The sequence below is a fragment of the Mesoplodon mirus genome (genome assembly GCF_964341445.2).
Source record: "Mesoplodon mirus genome assembly, chromosome: 7".
Taxonomy (NCBI): Eukaryota; Metazoa; Chordata; class Mammalia; order Artiodactyla; family Ziphiidae; genus Mesoplodon; species Mesoplodon mirus.
In genome coordinates this window covers 43,268,583-43,286,279 of record NC_138983.1, presented here as the reverse complement: position 1 = coordinate 43,286,279, position 17,697 = coordinate 43,268,583, and the positions used below count along the sequence as shown (strand labels likewise).

Here is a 17,697-nt window from a genome sequence, read left to right as displayed (position 1 = left end):
GTGCTTCAGAGATGGCACACAAGAGACATCAAAGTAGGTGAAGGACCACAAAACAAGGACAAACAAAATCAACACTGAAGAAAATGAAGAAGCACAAGAAGGGAGAAAGCAAACATGTCTCATTAACAAAACCCCTCCTGAAACAAGGAAGCAACCCCTTCCAGAAGGTTCTGACAATGGTTTTGAGAGAGGAGACAGAGCCTTTGCCATGGTTTTTCTTTTAGAAGGAGAAAGCTGGGATAGAAAGCACCAGCTAGATCCAGAATCAATCAGACCTGAGTTTAAATCCTAGCTCTGGTACTCCTTTGGGTAAGTGACTTAAATCCTGATGTACTTCAGTTTCCACATTTAAAATGAAGATAAAATAACCTTAATTTTAAAAGAAACTGTCATGAATTAAATTATACAATGTCTGAGATTGAGTCAGAAATAAACAATTAGCAAAAGGTCAAAGACCATGGGCACCTTCCAGTTAAAGACAGCAGACTGAGGGAATATATTTATTTACTTTCTTTACAAAAATTCTGAAAAAATGAGTTCAAAGAAGCAAAATATTTCAAATAGAATCCCAGGAATTAAAAGAATGAGGAAATGTGCACCAGCATTCAAGAGATTTCAACACATTTAGAAATCTGAAAGTGATGGAGAGTAATAGATTTACTAGGATGTACATAGCATGGTCTATAAGGTATGTAGAGAGAGATATGAACAATCAGAGAGTTCAATAATTCCCACAGAATCCAAAAGAGTCCCAAGACTCAAATATTGGGAGTGGCTGAAATCAGGAGGACTAGTTGAAGGTCAGAATGGGAAATGTCAACCACATCCCTTCCCCATACTTCCATGTAGAATACCAGCAGCTAGTCATCGACACCCCAATTCAAATACTGGTTTAACTTCTGAATAAACCAAAGAGAAAAGACTTGAGACTAAAGACATACCAACTAATTTCCCCATGTGGGTGGTATGGGATTGAAAAAGGAATTAATTAAAAGTCTGTCAATATGGCAGCTGGGCTATTACTTTTCCCCTCACAGAACTCTTGCATCTTCACCCTTAGCAGAGAAAAGAGTTCTGTTGAGAAAAAACCTCTGAGAGCTGACATCTAGGAGTCCCCAGTGACTACTAACCTAAAGTGAAACCGACTAGTCAGTAATCAACGTAGCCTCTAATCAACAAGCCTACTTATACACACAGAGCTTGGTATCTGCTTTTGATGGTCTTGTTTCTAAACATGAATGCTCTTCCAAGAATCAGCAGATGTTTAAGGGGAACAATCAACATAAAAGAGAAGAACAAAATGGGCTGAAAAATAACTAATGAAATAGGTAATATGAGAAACAAACCAAAAAAAAGTTAAGAAACTAATTGGTATCTTCACAAATACAGGAAGCTATTACATCCTTAACTAAGAATAGGATGCTACAAAAAAGAACAATCAGCAAATAGGAAATCTCTTCCAAATTAAAACTATGATTGCTGAAATAAAAAATTATACTAAAATAATATGAATTAAGTCAAAATATATAAAGAATAAAATAAAAACTGCTGAAAATATGAGAAAAAAAGTGCAGTAGGTTCACAGACTCAATTCAAAAAGTTACACCAAACTAGGAGTTCCATAAAGAAAGAACAACAACAACAAACAAACAAAAAAAAAATAGGAAGGGGGGAAAACTACCAAAGAAATAACCAGAGGTAAAGAGATAATCCCCAAAACTGCCATAAAAAATAAAATAGCATACATACAAAGCTTTAAGAACCAGAATGGTCTGAAGCGTCTAAAGCACAATGCTAAATGCTATACTACAATGGAGCAATGTCTTCAAGGCATAGGGGAAATCATTTTCAACCTAGAATTCTATACCCATATAAACAGTTAAAATTGTGTGAGGGTTAAATACACATTCCTGAAGATATCAAGGACTCAGAAATGCCCATTCAGCTCTTCCTAAGCAGCTGCAGGAAGTTATGTTCCAGTAAAACAAGAATATAAAACTGGGACGCAGGCAGCAAGCTATCCTACTCAGGAGAATGACAAAGAAAAGTCCCAGGATTACAGCTGGGTTGGGGCTCCAGGGCAGTCAAATTGGATGAAGAAAATAGAGGACTCTGGAATGGAGGCCACCAGGACAAAAGTAGTCTCGATAGAATAAATAATATGGTGGACATTTTTCCAAAAACCCTAAGGAAGAAAGATGGCAAATTATGGGAGTGAATAATGTTTTCCTATCTCATGATACATACTATGATTTTCATTATAATTCAACTACAAGCAGTGATAGAAATCTACTGGTAAAATGGGATGAGAGTTAGCAGTCAAGTAAGAAAGGTAAATCCTCATTTAGTATAGTGGGTTATCAGTGGGTATGTCTAAATGTATCACATCAAGGAATAGCAATATTAGACTATTATGTAGACATATGGGAGTGAAAAAATAACAGGAACTTCAAACAGAGGGACCTGGGTTCTAATTCTGGCTCTGCCACTTGCTAACCATATGATCTTGCATAAATCATTTAACTTCTCTAAGCCTCAGCTCCTTAATTTGTAAAATGGACATAATAACAGCACCTAGTTCACGATGGTTTGGGGGAAGTAAGTGAAATGCTTCAATAAAGCACTTAAAACAAGGCCTGGTAAGAAGAGTAAGAATGTATTTCATAAATATACATTTTTACTATTATTCTTAATAGTAAGTCTCTGTGGTCTTGTATTGACAATTTTCTGATGACTAATAAAGCTAGGTAACTGCAAGAGTGACATGTTCTTACTTAGATATCTTAGGATAAAGATGATATTTGTTTTTATCTGTCTGGCTCACTTCACTTAGTATGATCATCTTTAGGTCCATCCATGTTGCTGCAAATGGCATTATTTCATTCTTTTTATGGCTGAGTGATATTCCATTGCATATATATACCACATCTTCTTTATCCATTCATCCCTTGATGGACACTTAGGTTGCTTCCATGCCTTGGCTATTGTAAATAGTACAACACTGTAAATCAACTATATTTCAATAAAAAAAGTAAAAGTAAAGAGTTCAGGCTTTGAAAGCCATCGGGCCTCTGTCGCAACTACTCAACTCTGAGTAGTTGCAACTACTCAGCTCATTGGGCTTCCCTGGTGGCGCAGTGGTTGAGAATCTGCCTGCCAATGCAGGGGACACGGGTTCGAGCCCTGGTCTGGGAGGATCCCACATGCCGCGGAGCAACTGGGCCCATGAGCCACAACTACTGAGCCTGCGCGTTTGGAGTCTGCACAGAAACGAAGACCCAACACAGCAAAAATAAATAAATTAATTAATAAACTCTACCTTAAAAAAAAAGTTTTAAAAAGATGAAAAGCCTCGTCCTTGCATTTTAAGACACCCACAGATTCCTGAAGGTGGCTTCCATATGCACCTCTGCACAAACCTGTTAAAAAGGAGCTCCTCCCAGTGGTCCCCTTGGATCTTCCTCTGGGGATTCTCTTAGCCTGGGTGACTCAGATCAAATATCAAGGAAGTTGCCTCATTCTCAGGTAGAGGTAACACCTTCTCCTTCAAGTGCTCTCACAGCTCTTATAGAATCCACCAGTTTTGTTTTTTTTAACATCTTTATTGCAGTATAATTGCTTTACATTGCTGTGTTAGTTGCTGTTGTATAACAAAGTGAATCAGCTGTACATATACATACATCCCCATATCCCCTCCCTCTTTCATCTCCCTCCCACCCTCCCTAACCCACCCCTCTAGGGGGCCACAAAGCACCAAGCTGATCTCCCTGTGCTATGCGGGTGCTTCCCATTAGCTAGCTATTTTACATTTGGTAGTGTATATAAGTCCATGCCACTCTCTCACTTTCGTCTCAGCTTACCCTTCCCCCTCCCCGTGTCCTCAAGTCCATTGTCTGTGACTTTATTTCTGTCCTGCCCCTAGGTTCTCCAGTACCATTATTTTTCTTTTTTAGATTCCATATACATGTGTTAGCATACGGTATTCGTTTTTCTCTTTCTGACTTACTTCACTCTGTATGACAGACTCTAAGTCCATCTAACTCACTACAAATAACTCAATTTTGTTTCTTTTTATGGCTGAGTAATATTCCATTGTATATATGTGCCACATCTTCTTTATCCATTCATCTGTTGACGGACACTTAGGTTGCTTCCATGTCCTGGCTATTGTAAACAGTGCTGCAATGAACATTGTGGTACATGACTCTTTTTGAATTGTGGTTTTCTCAGGGTATATGCCCAGTAGTGGGATTGCTGGGTCATATAGCGAATCCACCAGTTTTAATGGAACTTCCTACTGTATTGTAATTATTTGTTTTTATGGGTTTTATTCCAGGAGACTGAGAACTTCTTAATGAGAAGAAACTGTGCCCTTTAACACCAGTGCCTCAGTGCTTAGCAAAGTGCCTACCTGAATACACAGTAGGTATTCAAGGAATACACCAGGAATGAATAAATGAATGAATGAGTGAGTGAGTGAACAAAGTCTAACACAACGCATCTTAACCAGTGTGCACATCAAAATCACCAAAGGACTGTTTTGCAAAAACATACAATCTATGCCCCTCCAGACATCTCCGAGAGTAGGGCCGAGGCATCTGAAATGCATTTAACAAGCTCCTCAGGTGTTCCTGATGTACAGCTCTGTTGAAGAATCCCATCATTGTACAGAGTTCTAGACTAGATCTGAAGTCTAGGCCTCATTTCTGCAATGAAAATCATTGAAAAGCCTCTCTGGAACTCTGTTTATTAGTTTAAAAAAAGGACAAATATGATATTGTGTGCAGCTCAAATGACAGTAGCTGAAACAAGAGGTACATGTAAAACAAGATTATGAGAATTTCAATGAGGAGGAAACCACTAAATTCTGGTCCTCGGGTGTGAAGGAGGAATAAGCTGGCTAATAAAATCTACAGGCTGATGGCAGATTCTTGCAGCATGCTATGTGGAATCACCACGCAAAGAATCCTGCAGTTCCCAGTTTGGGCCCAAGGCACTAAGGGGGACTGATTCCTTCATCTTCATTTTTCTTTTCTACTTCCCGCTTCACACTGTGGGGCACTGTAATCTCCCTGCTGTGCAAAGTGTCTAGAGAGCTTTCTGGATAAAAGAAGTTACATAATGTGGAGTCCTCCTGGGAAATACAGCAGTAAATTAATTTTTCTGCTTCTGCACAGTTCTCTAAGGACAGAAATAACTCACAAGGGGCAGGGAAAAGTATAATACAGTAAAGGAATCTTCTGAATAAGTGCTTGAAAAGCAGTGCCGCAAACCATTCTGTTCCATCCAATAAACACTGACCATGTGATCACCCACCATGTACAAGCCAACGTGCTGGTGGGTAACCAGGAGGATTTCACAGTGCAGCGCAGGGACCAGGTCCATAAAGAAAGAAGTTTAACATATGTGGCAAGAGATAGGAGAGACTACCTGAGAGCCAGTAACAGATGATGCTTGAGCCTAGTTCTGAAGGAAGAGTGAAAGACAGGGGAAGAGTGAAAGACAGGTGAATAAGTGTAGGAAGCATGTTCCAGGAAGGGGGAATTCCGAGATGTGAACTTGATGCAGTGTGGTATCACTAGGGCATGAACGGAAGGATGAAGTAGCCAGGGATAGACCTGGAGAGGCAGAGAAGAGCCTCACTATGGGGGTTTCTCTGCTCAGGAACTTGGGGTTTCTGAAGGATAAGTAACCTGTTTCTATGGGTATATGCCTTGGATGTCTGGGTGGATGTAAGTTCTCCTAACCAGATGATCTGATTTGCAGAAGAGCTAATAAATTCAGTTTCCAACATATTGGATTTGAAGAGCTGTCTAGGTGAGATCCAGGGAGAGATCCAGAGGGACATGGAAGTCTGAAGTTTGGGAAAGAAGTCACGGCTGCAGGTAGAGATCCAGGAAGAAATCTGACTCCAGAAGCAGAGTCTGATTGTATTTAATCATTCCCTGAGTCTGGGAATGGGAACCGTGGTCTAGTAGTGAAGACCAGAGACCATATTCCGTCATGATCTGCACTCCACTGCACCCAGGCAATATTTTCATTCCCAAAGGCACCAGGATTCTACTAGCTTTTTCCATCCTCCTTCACCTACACTTTTCCATACAGCTCACCTCTGCTGCAGATTAAGCTCAAGATAGGATAGAACCTCAGGAGCATCCTCCCGTCTTTGAAATTCTGAAAGATAGGCCTTTTTTACTTAAAAGATTTTTACAGAAATAATTATGATGGGGAGCTAGAACACGATTTTTTAAAAATGCAAACATGGGGGCTTCCCTGGTGGCGCAGTCATTGAGAATCTGCCTGCCAATGCAGGGGACACGGGTTCGAGCCCTGGTCTGGGAAGATCCCACATGCCGCGGAGCAACTAGGCCCGTGAGCCACAACTACTGAGCCTGCGCATCTGGAGCCTGTGCTCTGCAACAAGAGAGGCCACGATAGTGAGAGGCCCGCGCACTGCGATGAAGAGTGGCCCCCGCTCGCCGCAACTAGAGAAAGCCCTCGCACAGAAACGAAGCCCCAACACGGCCAAAAATAAAAAATAAAAAATAAAGTGCAAACATGGAAATCTTACAAAGATTTCAGACTCTCCCTGCCTCTAATTTTGGCTCCCTTTCTTATAGGCACCAGGAAACTCATCAAGTCCTTCTGAACTCTTCTTCTGTCCTTTAGAATAGAGCTTATACCTCCCTCCCTTCAGTCTCCAATTTCCTCTAACTAAGCTCATCATTTTTCCTGCTTTTGGTTCCTGTTTCCAGACCATGCAGAAGAGCAACACATTCCCAGGGGCAACATCTCTCATCACACACAGTGATCCTCAAAGGGGATTGGTGGAAAGCCAGTGTACCATTGACAGAGACATTTTGCAAAAATCTGAGGAGAAAAGGCTCCCTGGTCCCTTCATCCAGGTTCTGACACTCTACCCCAACAAAGAATTCCTGCTCTACCTGAATAGAACTTTTTCTCCAGGAATCCCCTAATTCTAACACATTTTTCTAAAGATACCATTAGAGAGGAATTAAGCAATTGAAGGCACATGGGCTGGCTCTAGAACAGGGTCCATGCTTCAGTGGGCAGGATTGTCTGGGAAGCCCCTGAAACTGAGAGCAATTTTTGCATGCATGTGTATTTTCTTTAGAAAGGCCAGTCATTTATTGCATACTAATCTTCCAGGTATTTCACGCTTATTAGCACTGATTCTTATAACAACCCCATAAAGTATTATCTCCATTTTTGATATGAGAAATGGAAGCTCAGCATGATTAAGGGTTTGGCCCAAAGCCACATAGCTTTGGGTCTGAGGCAAAAGCCTGACCCCTATCTACATGGCATCCAAGCCCACACTCGCCATACTCTGCCAAAGTGCCCCTCCGTGCTTCTCAGGGCCTTTCTCAGGTTCAGAAATCCATGGTGATGCTAGAGCCTGGGTCCAGCTGAGGACAGGGTTGTTTTTCTGGAACCAGAAAGACACAAGCACTCAGAGCGACTCACCCTGCCTCGTCTCTCTAAGCAATGCCCATCTATCAGAAGAGAGGGCTGAGCCACAACATGTAAGCTGGCCCAACAGTTAGCTATCTAACTGGTGCCCCAGACATGTAGGTGGGAGAGAGGAAGTCCCTTAAGGAAATCTGCAGAGGCTATATGGTGTGGGTAGGAAGAGAACAAAGATGTGGAAAATCTGGAATTTCCTAAGGCGAAGACCAAAGAAGGATCAAGGCAGAAGGAACTGCATGTGAAAAGGCATGGAGATGAGTACTGGAAATGCTAAAATTCAGAGATTAAAGTATTAGGTGGGTGGGGAACAGAGAAGGCAAAACTCTGCCTTGTGTCAGACCATGTCCCTTAGCATCAAATCCTCGGGCAGAGAATCCATAATAGACTAGAGTAGCCTGAACCCAAAGACTCAACAGTTTCTTTTTTATTATTTGTCTATGTCTTTATTTATAATTTTATCTCTGTCATTGTAAAAGCAATATAATCACATGTTTTTAAACATGGAAACCAGAAACATGAAAATAAAATCACCCACAATCCCACAATCTAACAGCAGTCATCATTTGGCAAGAATTAACTCCTAACTTTTTTCATACAATTGCATACTTGGTAAACATACAAAACTCAAAAGACCACCCTACTTGATTTTTCTTAAAACTGCCAACTAACTAACAGGAACTTTTATTCAGTTAGTGCCTTTTCCTTAGAGGATTTAGAAAATTCTAACATAAAGCATGACATCTGGGGTTTCGCAGCCTCAGTACTATTGACGTCTTGGGCCAAATCATTCTTTGCAGGGGTGGGAGTTGGGAGGCTGTGTACTGTGCACTGTAGGATGTTTAGCAGCATCCCTGGCCTCTACCCACTTGATGTGAGTAGCACCCTCCTCTCCCCGATCAGTTAGGACAACCAAAAATAGTTCTAGTCATTGACAAGATCACCCCTGTTAAGAATCACAATTAAATAATACTAAAAACAATCATTTAACAAAAATATGCCTGTGCCTTATTGGGCCTGGTCTTTTCTGGAGGAGGGATGAGCTCTGTCTTGATCCTGCCTGAAAACAAAGATTCCTTGTAGGCTTGTTCTCATGAATCTCTGTAAGGTAGAAGATATTTGGAAAGTAAAGTGTCTTATCTTTGAGCCCACCGATGATTAATTACTAAAGACTCCCTATTGTTAAATCCAGGGGTGTTTCTCCCCTTCCTGTCTCACACCCAGAGCTGGATGTGTTTGGACAAAACAATATGAACAAAGAATGGCAACTGCCTCTGCCTTGTACAGTCCATACAAAGGGAATATCAGGACAAAAGCGCAGAGATGAGGGAAAGGCAAGTGACTGGCAATGTACATGTGAGAAAAGGCCCCTTCATTATTCAGTCCTTTCAATAATTCCAGGTGAATTGCTCTACTTTGTTACATTTCCTGGAAGACCTATTTACATGTCTCTGTATGTGTCATTAGACTTTAAACTTTCAGAGACCAGGCTACATTTTACCTTAACTATCTATCTATCTATCTATCCCAATCCCTGGTCAACCGTGTATCAGTTCCTCCATAAATAGTTATTGTATAATTAGACCAGATTGGAAAAGGCTATACGATAGTGCAGTGTGGTGGCTGGGTGTACTATGAGCACACCTAGCTTGAAATCCCAACTTTACTACCTACCAACTATGAGATCTTTAGCTAGTCATTTATGTTCTCCAATTTAAACTTTAATCCCCTCATCTGTAAAACACGACTAATAAAAGTACTTACAAGACTGTTTCAAGGATGAGCTATTGCATGTAAAGCCACAAGCACAAAAGAGAAGCTAAATGCTATTGTAAGACATCAGTGGCAAACTTTAATGAGTAGATGGCCAGATCAGATGGTAAAGAGTTCAGGCTTTGAAAGCCATCGGGCCTCTGTTGCAACTACTCAACTCTGCAGATGTAATGGAAAAGCACCCAAAGATAACATGTGCACCAATGAGCATGGCTGTGTTCTGACAACACTTTATTTATGAAATAAGGGCAGGCCACATTTGGTCCACAGGTAATAGCTTGCTAACTCCTGTTTTCAGATGTCTAAATTTGTTTTGTTTTTTTTAACATCTCTATTGGAGTATAATTGCTTTACAATGGTGCGTTAGTTTCTGCTGTATAACAAAGTGAATCAGCTATACGTATACATATATCTCCATATCCCCTCCCTCTTGCGTCTCCCTCCCACCCTCCCTATCCCACCCCTCTAGGTGGTCACAAAGCACTGAGCTGATCTCCCGTGCTATGCGGCTGCTTCCCACTAGGTATCTATTTTACAATTCGTAGTGTATATATGTCAATGCTACTCTCTCACTTTGTCCCAGCTTACCCTTCCCCCTCCCTGTGTCCTCAAGTCCATTCTCTACGTCTGCGTCTTTATTCCTGTCCTACCCCTAGGTTCATCAGTACCATTTTTTTTTTTTTTAGATTCCATATGTGTCACCATATGGTATTTGTTTTTCTCTTTCTGACTTGCTTCATTCTGTATAACAGATTCTAGGTCCATCCACCTCACTACAAATAGTTCAATTTCATTTCTATGGCTGAGTAATATTCCATTGTATATATGTGCCACATCTTCTTTATCCATTCATCCGTTGATGGACACTTCGGTTGCTTCCATGTCCTGGCTACTGTAAATAGAGCTGCGATGAACATTGTGGTACATGTCTCCTTTTGAATTATGGTTTTCTCTGGGTATATGCCCAGTAGTGGGATTGTTGGGTAATATGGTAGTTCTGTTTTTAGTTTTTTAAGGAACCTCCAAACTGTTCTCCATAGTGGCTGTATCCATTTACATTCTTATGTGTCTAAATCTGAATCAAGAAGTAGAGCTTACAGAAGATTCTTGAACTAGACTGTGATGAAATCAAAGTGATTCCTTGGATAGGTTGAGTTTTTAGCACCATGCTGTACAGACTACCATGAACGAGGTCTGGAGACTATTTAAAGTTGTCTAAGCACGAAACAGGAAGGACCTGGGCTGTAGGTAATGAAAATGTGAACCATGCAGGAGAGGATGACAAATGCAACTCCTGCCTCCTGCACACCAAGCTGTGGTTATAGCCTCTGAGGGTCTGTTTCTATTTTCCTACAATGTCTTAGTCATAATTGGATCTCATATTATCTAGCAAATTATTAGCATAGACCTAGAAGACCTCTGGAGAACCAATTAGCTAAAGATAAAAATTAAAATGTTATTCTTAATTTATACTGATTCCTAAGCAGGTAAGTTGCTTGAATTTGAGACTCTTGTACCTAAGCTACTCTCAATTTCAAGAAATGATTCCATTTTTCATGCAGGGCATTAAGAATCTGTCAAAAACGATGATTCAAACAGCTGTACTACACACTAGTGGTCATTATATGAAATGCTCATGACTATTAACCATTGCCATCATTTCCTTTAATGATACCTTCTAACTCTGCTCTGGTTTTGCATTTTTAGATTGGGCCCTTCCTTTTATGTTCCTAAGTACAACTAGCTCTACGCAGATCAGCTAAAAAAATAAGGTTAAATGTGCTGTGTCCCAGTTAAGTCAGGGGAGGCACATCCTACAACCCCATCTAAAGTCTTTGGAGATGGATGCCTAAAACGTGGCCTATCTACTTCCCTTAGGGAATTCTGGCATTTTAAGAGGAACAGGCACCTAATAGTATTCTCTGAATCCAGAAAAGGCTTAATACACATTGTTCACAGCACAGACCTGAATAGTCATTCAATACAAATTGTGTTGAATCAATGAATGCACCAGTGACTATCAAGAATTTTTTCATGGATTGACATTTAAAAATTGGGAATAACCAGAAATGGCCTACTACCCAAATTAAAAATAAAAAGATTTTAAAAAAATGATTAAAAAAGGACTTAGAATAACTGTCTACCCATACTCAAGTGCAATTATCTATGCATTTCCAGTTTGTATAAATGCATTATATATTTTTTCTAAAAGCCTATAAGAAGAAATGATGTGTGATCCTACCATTCAAGCAGCTTCTAGAAAACTAGCTACTTAACTGTTGCATATTTTAGCTTTCATAGCAATTTAAAAATAATAATAATAATGGAAAAAGCTCACTAAACAATGGAAGACAGAAGACTTTCCCTTTAAAAGATAATTCTAGGCCAGTATTTCCTAAGCGTGTTCTATTAGTTTGTTAAGTGTTCTATGTGGCCAAAAACATTTACAAACTGCTGCATGGTATAGTCCCCTTTTGGAGGAGATAGTGAAAAAAACTATTATATGTATGACACACCATCATTTTAGAGATACACACTGACTAGAGGACATACCTTGATTCTGAAATGTTAACATAGGAAGGAACAAAAAGCATAAGTTAGAATCAAAGAAATAAGGTAGTAACTCTATGGTTTTAGGGAAATCACCTAAGTCTCAACTTTTTTTTTAAATGGTAACAATAATAATAACCTATTCTATAGGATCACGCTAAGGACTGAATGAGTTCATACACGTAAAAATCTGTACATAAAGTTAACGTACAGCAAACAGCAAGAAACATAGCCATTTTTATTACTGGAGATTCAGTATGCACATAGGATATCAAAGGCCTGAGAAGTCCTACAGCAAGGGGGACAGTGAAGCTGGATTTCTTAAATGCATTTGACCATGTATATTAATCCAGATTCTCAGTCGCAAGATTCAGAAGCCGATGCTGGCTAAACATGAAGTCATTTATTCAAGGGATGTTGGGTAGCTTGCAGAATTACTCAGTAGGCTACAGAAACAGTAGTCTAGAGAAACCGGATGGAGCCTAAGCTTCCAGAAACTCAGATCCTACATAGAACAGGCGTGATGAGGACACTGCTGCCAGCTACCACTGAGCACTAGGTCCTGTAATCTGCAAAGCTCCAAGGAATTCAACTTGAATGCAACTGTTCCTGGGGCCAGCAGTGATCCTGTTTCTGTGTCAAGCATAGGACTCAGCAAACTCTGCTATCTCCCAAGGATGGAGGTCTTTTCTGCCACCAACCTCCCCAGAAAAAAAATGGGTTCTGCATTGCACCCTCTTCCTCTAGTTGCTCACTTCTGAATCAGTATGATCTATGGAATCTAGGTCATATGCCTGTGCCCTAGCTGCAAATAAAGCAGAGGAAGAAAGTTTTATGGACTCTTCCTGGGGAGGTGAGCCTCCCATGGCTAGAAGTTCCCCAAAGATAGCAAATGTGTTTAACAGTTACTGGAAACCCAAAACACATGACAAATGTCCACTACACTGTGAAACACCTACTCCTCCCTCTAAAAAACTATAACTTCTTACAGAGAACACTAGTGGGTATATTCCTTCCCTTAGCAGGACACACATCAACATCTTTCTTTTTAGCTCCAGGGAAGAGACTAAACTTCAATGGAGTTTAATGTTAGAAAGTGTCTTCTAGGGCACCCATTGATCTTAGAACATTCTGAGGTGGGCCTAAAAGTCACTATAAATAGGGTAGAAACAGACAAGGAAATCTGCCTGGAGTAAGGCATGAGGTGGAGGCTGCATGACTAGAGGGCACTGCAGTTCTCTCTGTGATTGTTGTTCTCATCACTGCTTGGGTAGATCCTACTTGCCCCATTACTTCCCATCTACACTGGCATTTTCCTGGTGTCCTGTTTCTGAACACAACCACATGGGAACCACAGCATAAGAACAAGATGGAGCAGCCTGGGAAGGGCTGAGATATAGAAACAGACCCTTCCTCTGAGTGCATGTATTGTGTGCACCAGAGCCAGGTACAGATGGGGACACCCAGACTGGCAGATGGGCTGTGGGGACAGGTGACAGAGATAATGTGGTATGTGTGTATGGTGGGATCAGATGTAACACATCAGAGACCCCACGTACATTCTGTCACTTAATCTCACAACAACTCTAAAAGGTAGTTGGATGTGGCCATAGAGTGAATCCAAAGGAAGTAGCTAGTGGAGATTCAGGCAATGGGCACCAAGAGAGCACCAGGTAAATGGGCCAGAAGGTCTCAGGGCCCCATCAGCCATTGAGATGGACCCAAAAGACAGGATTCTCAATCTTGGGAATGCACCAACAAGAGCAGACCAGGGCCCTCATTCTAAATAGACAAATCTGCCAAAACATATTATAAAGACTGAGCTTGGGCACAGGAATGCATAAAAGAGCCATTATTAGAGTTAAATATGATGAGGACAGTGAGATAGACGTATCAGAGATACTGATCTACAGGCTGACCATGTAAATTAAATTACGGACCAGAAATGGGGGGGTTATTAATAATTATGCTAGGACCACAGGCATAAACAAGGAATGCTCCATAAAATGGGACATATGATGACCCCAGTTATATACTTCCTGGCCCTAGTGAATCCCCAGGCAGAATTCAACTAAACACGGCTAAGAAAAGGAAAGAATGCAAAGGTTGAAAACTAAAGAAAATCTGACTTAAGAGAGACTCTTTTTCTTTTCTTTCCTTTGGTTTTTAATATTTGAAGAGATGATGTGAAAAATCAGAGATGCTAGCATACATTTATTTTTTATTTTTTCTCTCTTAATTCACAGCCAGAGGCTACCATGATTATTCCAGCAACAGCACAGGCAGGAAAATTCTTGTGGAAAGTTTCTTTAGAAGATTGAAGAGCAAGAGGGTAAATTTCCCTTGGCAGTGGGGTCAGCAGCAAGAAGGAGGCTGGTCTCAGTGACAAACTCCTTCAACACCCTGCTAGTTTCAGCTTCAGGTATGGCTGAGCTGATATACCCACAGGATTTCTCCAGGATGTGGCCATGAGGACAAAGCCAGACGTTGTGGACTTTGGCTCATTAGAAGTTTTGGAAACGTAAAAAAAAGGAAATCAGATGTTTATCACCAGACTGACTATGATGTCACTCAAGAGGACTTTCGTTGTTAGGAGATTCACTTTCTAAGAGAAAGATCTTTATGGGAAATGTTCCCTGATCCCAAAGGTAATCAACAAATGAATTGGTAGCTGTCTCCAAATGCTGCCATCTTAGCTTCAGACAGACGGTTTGATCTGGACCTCTGTTTTGTACATGCTGGAATACTATCCTCAGAAAGTAAGTAGAGCTTTATCAGAGATCTTTTTTCAAAAAAAGACTTTTTGAATCATTTGACACTCCAGCTTGTCAACGCTGCAGTATTGTTCCTGCGTGTCTAGGTGTCAACTTTGAATACTAACTTGGCACCGGGAAGCCATTTTCATTATTAAGACATTCAGAAGGACAATTTCAACAGCAGTATGTTTGGAGGAAAGAGAAATGTGGGTTCTACCTTTCACAATGAGGCCTTGTACCCTCTTGGTCGTATTAGCAGTTCAGTGCCTTGTGGAATTCCCTCCACCCTCTCTCCATACAAAGCTTCTCTTCAAAGTTTACACTTGCAGGGATTTAAAGGATTAGAAATCCAGTATCTAAGTACATGGCGGGTCAGCCAGGCCTTAAGTTAATGAACATCATGCCCTTAAGCAGAGTTTGACACTGTAATTGTTGTGCAAGGAATGTCAGAGTGAGGTGAAAGAAAAAGTCCAGAACGTCCTTTGTCCCACAAGCAATTTCAACCCTCCCCACAAATGTATAGGTGTCTTCCTTCCTTTTATTTTCCTGTTAGCACTTACTGGCTATCCATCAGCCCACCCCTGCCCACCCACCCCCCAATTTTACTTATGTTTTGTTGTTACTGTTATACATGAAGTCAGGATTCTGTCTGTTTTGTAAGTTTCTCTATTCCCAGTGCCTGGTACATAACAGGTGTTCCATAACATTTGTTGAATGAATGAATGAATGAATGAATGATGGAAGACTCCCCTCCTCATATAAATATGAGTCATTCAATGGATGGACCTAGAGATTGTCATACTGAGTGAAGTCAGACAGAGAAAGACAAATGTCATACAATATTGGTTATATGCAGACTCTAAAAAAAAATGGTACAAATGAACCTATTTACAAAGCAGAAATAGAATCACAGATGTAGAAAACAAACTTATGGTTACCAAGGGGGAAGGGAGGGGATAAACTGGGAGATTGGGATTGACATATACACACTATATATACTATTTATATACTATATATAAAATAGATAACTAATAAGAACCTACTATATAGCACAGAGAATTCTACTCAGTACTCAGTAATGACCTATATAGGAATAGAACCTAACAAAGAGTGGATATATGTATATGTATAACTGATTCACTTTGTGGTACAGCAGAAACTAATACAACATTGTAAATCAACGAAACTCCAAGAAAAAATAAAAAATAAATGTCATTCAATATAGACTGCCCTCCAGATGTAAGATAACCAATTAAGAAAAGGAGTTCTCCAAAATTCTACTCTTTTACCCCTGTGCCTGGAGGCTTCAAAGTATGGAGCTAAGGAATAGGTGAATGGATGAATTCACCCACATTTTGGAATTTTTTAAAAAGCCGGACTAACATCCAAGAATCAGTCTCTTAAAAATGGAATATTTCTTAAATTTCTATAACTGAATCATATCTGCGAATGTTGCTTGACCAATCTCTCTTTACAACAATAAATTCTTCAAACAAACAAACCAAAAAGTTCAATGACAGCCAAGAAGTAGAAAATGACAGATACTGTGTTCTGAATCAAAGGAAAAAAAATCCTAAAAAAAGAGGGGAAACAAAGGATTTTAAAAGGAAAGAAGGGGAAAAACATACAAGCACACTGGGGCCTCAAGAAGGAAAACAAGGAACGGAGAAGTAAAAATATCTAAACATAAGGCCAATTTAGAGACAGCACTGAGAGAAGGCAGGCACTGAGACTCTCCATGAAACAGCTGAAACAAAGGAACATCCCAACTATGACAAAATAAAGAGGCACCACCACCTTTTCCTCCTTCTCCATCACCTCCCACCCCAAGTGGCTGCTTACTCCTGCTGGTGTTTACACTTTAGTGATATTCTCATATCAGGTTTTTCTTTGTAATCTCTAAAGCCATTACCTTAATTCAAGGCTTTGTCATTTTCCCGTAGGAATACAATAACTACCATGCGGCTCTGTCTCCAGGTTTACTTGCCTCCAATCTACCTTTCCATAGTCCCCAGGGCAAATCTGACCATTCTACCCTCTGTAAAACCAGTCAGAGGCTCCTCCCCAGCCTATTTGAATGATGTCCATTCAAGCTATATTTTCCAGCCATTCTCTAGTGATGTGCACAAATGTTCACAACAAGGCCTAAGGGTGAACTTCCATAAGTGCAGAGACAATGCCTATCTTATTCACAGCTGAATCCCAGACAACTAGCGCAGTGCCTGTGCTCCACAAGTATTCAATATGTGTGTTCCACAAATAAATAAAAATGGAAAAATAGTGATATAAAGCTATGCAGAATGCAATCTTAATAATGTAAAATGTGCATATATATTTATATGTGCACAGAAAAATGTAGTAAACCATTTACTTTTAATTCATGCTTTTTAAAAAGTTTTTCAACATTCATGATGATACTATTTTTCTCTCTGATACTGAGATACAAAAATATAAACAGAGACAAAACGGAGTAGAGAAAAAATTGTGCCCCCGACACGTCAGATCACAGCATAGGGCCTAATGGGAAGTGTAAAACCCCTCACCGTGCCGCACTGGATTCTGCATCTTCCAGCCCTGACACTGCCCCACTTCCTGCTACTCCTCTACCACCCAGGAGAGTGAGCAGTACCAAGCCACACTATGTTCTTCACATTGGAATTTGCCATTTACTCTCTCACCCCACTCTTCTGGCATTCCCAATGTGCTAGTTCTGTGTTCTTGCTGTCTTTTCATTTCTAGGGCCAAGCACAATCCCCAGCATACAGAAGAACATAATAAGTGTTGCTGGGGTAAACTAATTCATACTTGAATGAAGCAGTGACACTGAATGTGAGGCCCATTTCTTTCACTGACTCTAAAACCACACTCACCTAACAGGGTTGCTGTGAGGACCAAATGAGAAAATGCACAAAAAGCATGCCTGACACAAATTAAGCCCTCAATAAATGAACACGGTTATTAAACATTAGCAATGTGATCAGGCACAAGTTGCTTTGCTGCCTTAGCCACTGTCATCTTAAATTGTGGATAATAGTTCCACTCATCCCCTTGAAATGAGAAAGAGCTTAAAGCAGTTTGGGAACTATAAATCACTAAACGAACACATACTATTAACATGATGATAATGACG

General features: G+C 40.3%; 1 protein-coding gene across 1 annotated transcript in view; it reads right to left on the bottom strand.

Annotated features, from left to right (window-relative positions):
• The window catches only part of RAB38 (RAB38, member RAS oncogene family), a 62,796-nt gene that overhangs the window by 21,368 nt on the left and 23,731 nt on the right, over positions 1-17,697 (bottom strand). The gene's annotated exons all lie outside the window — the stretch shown is intronic.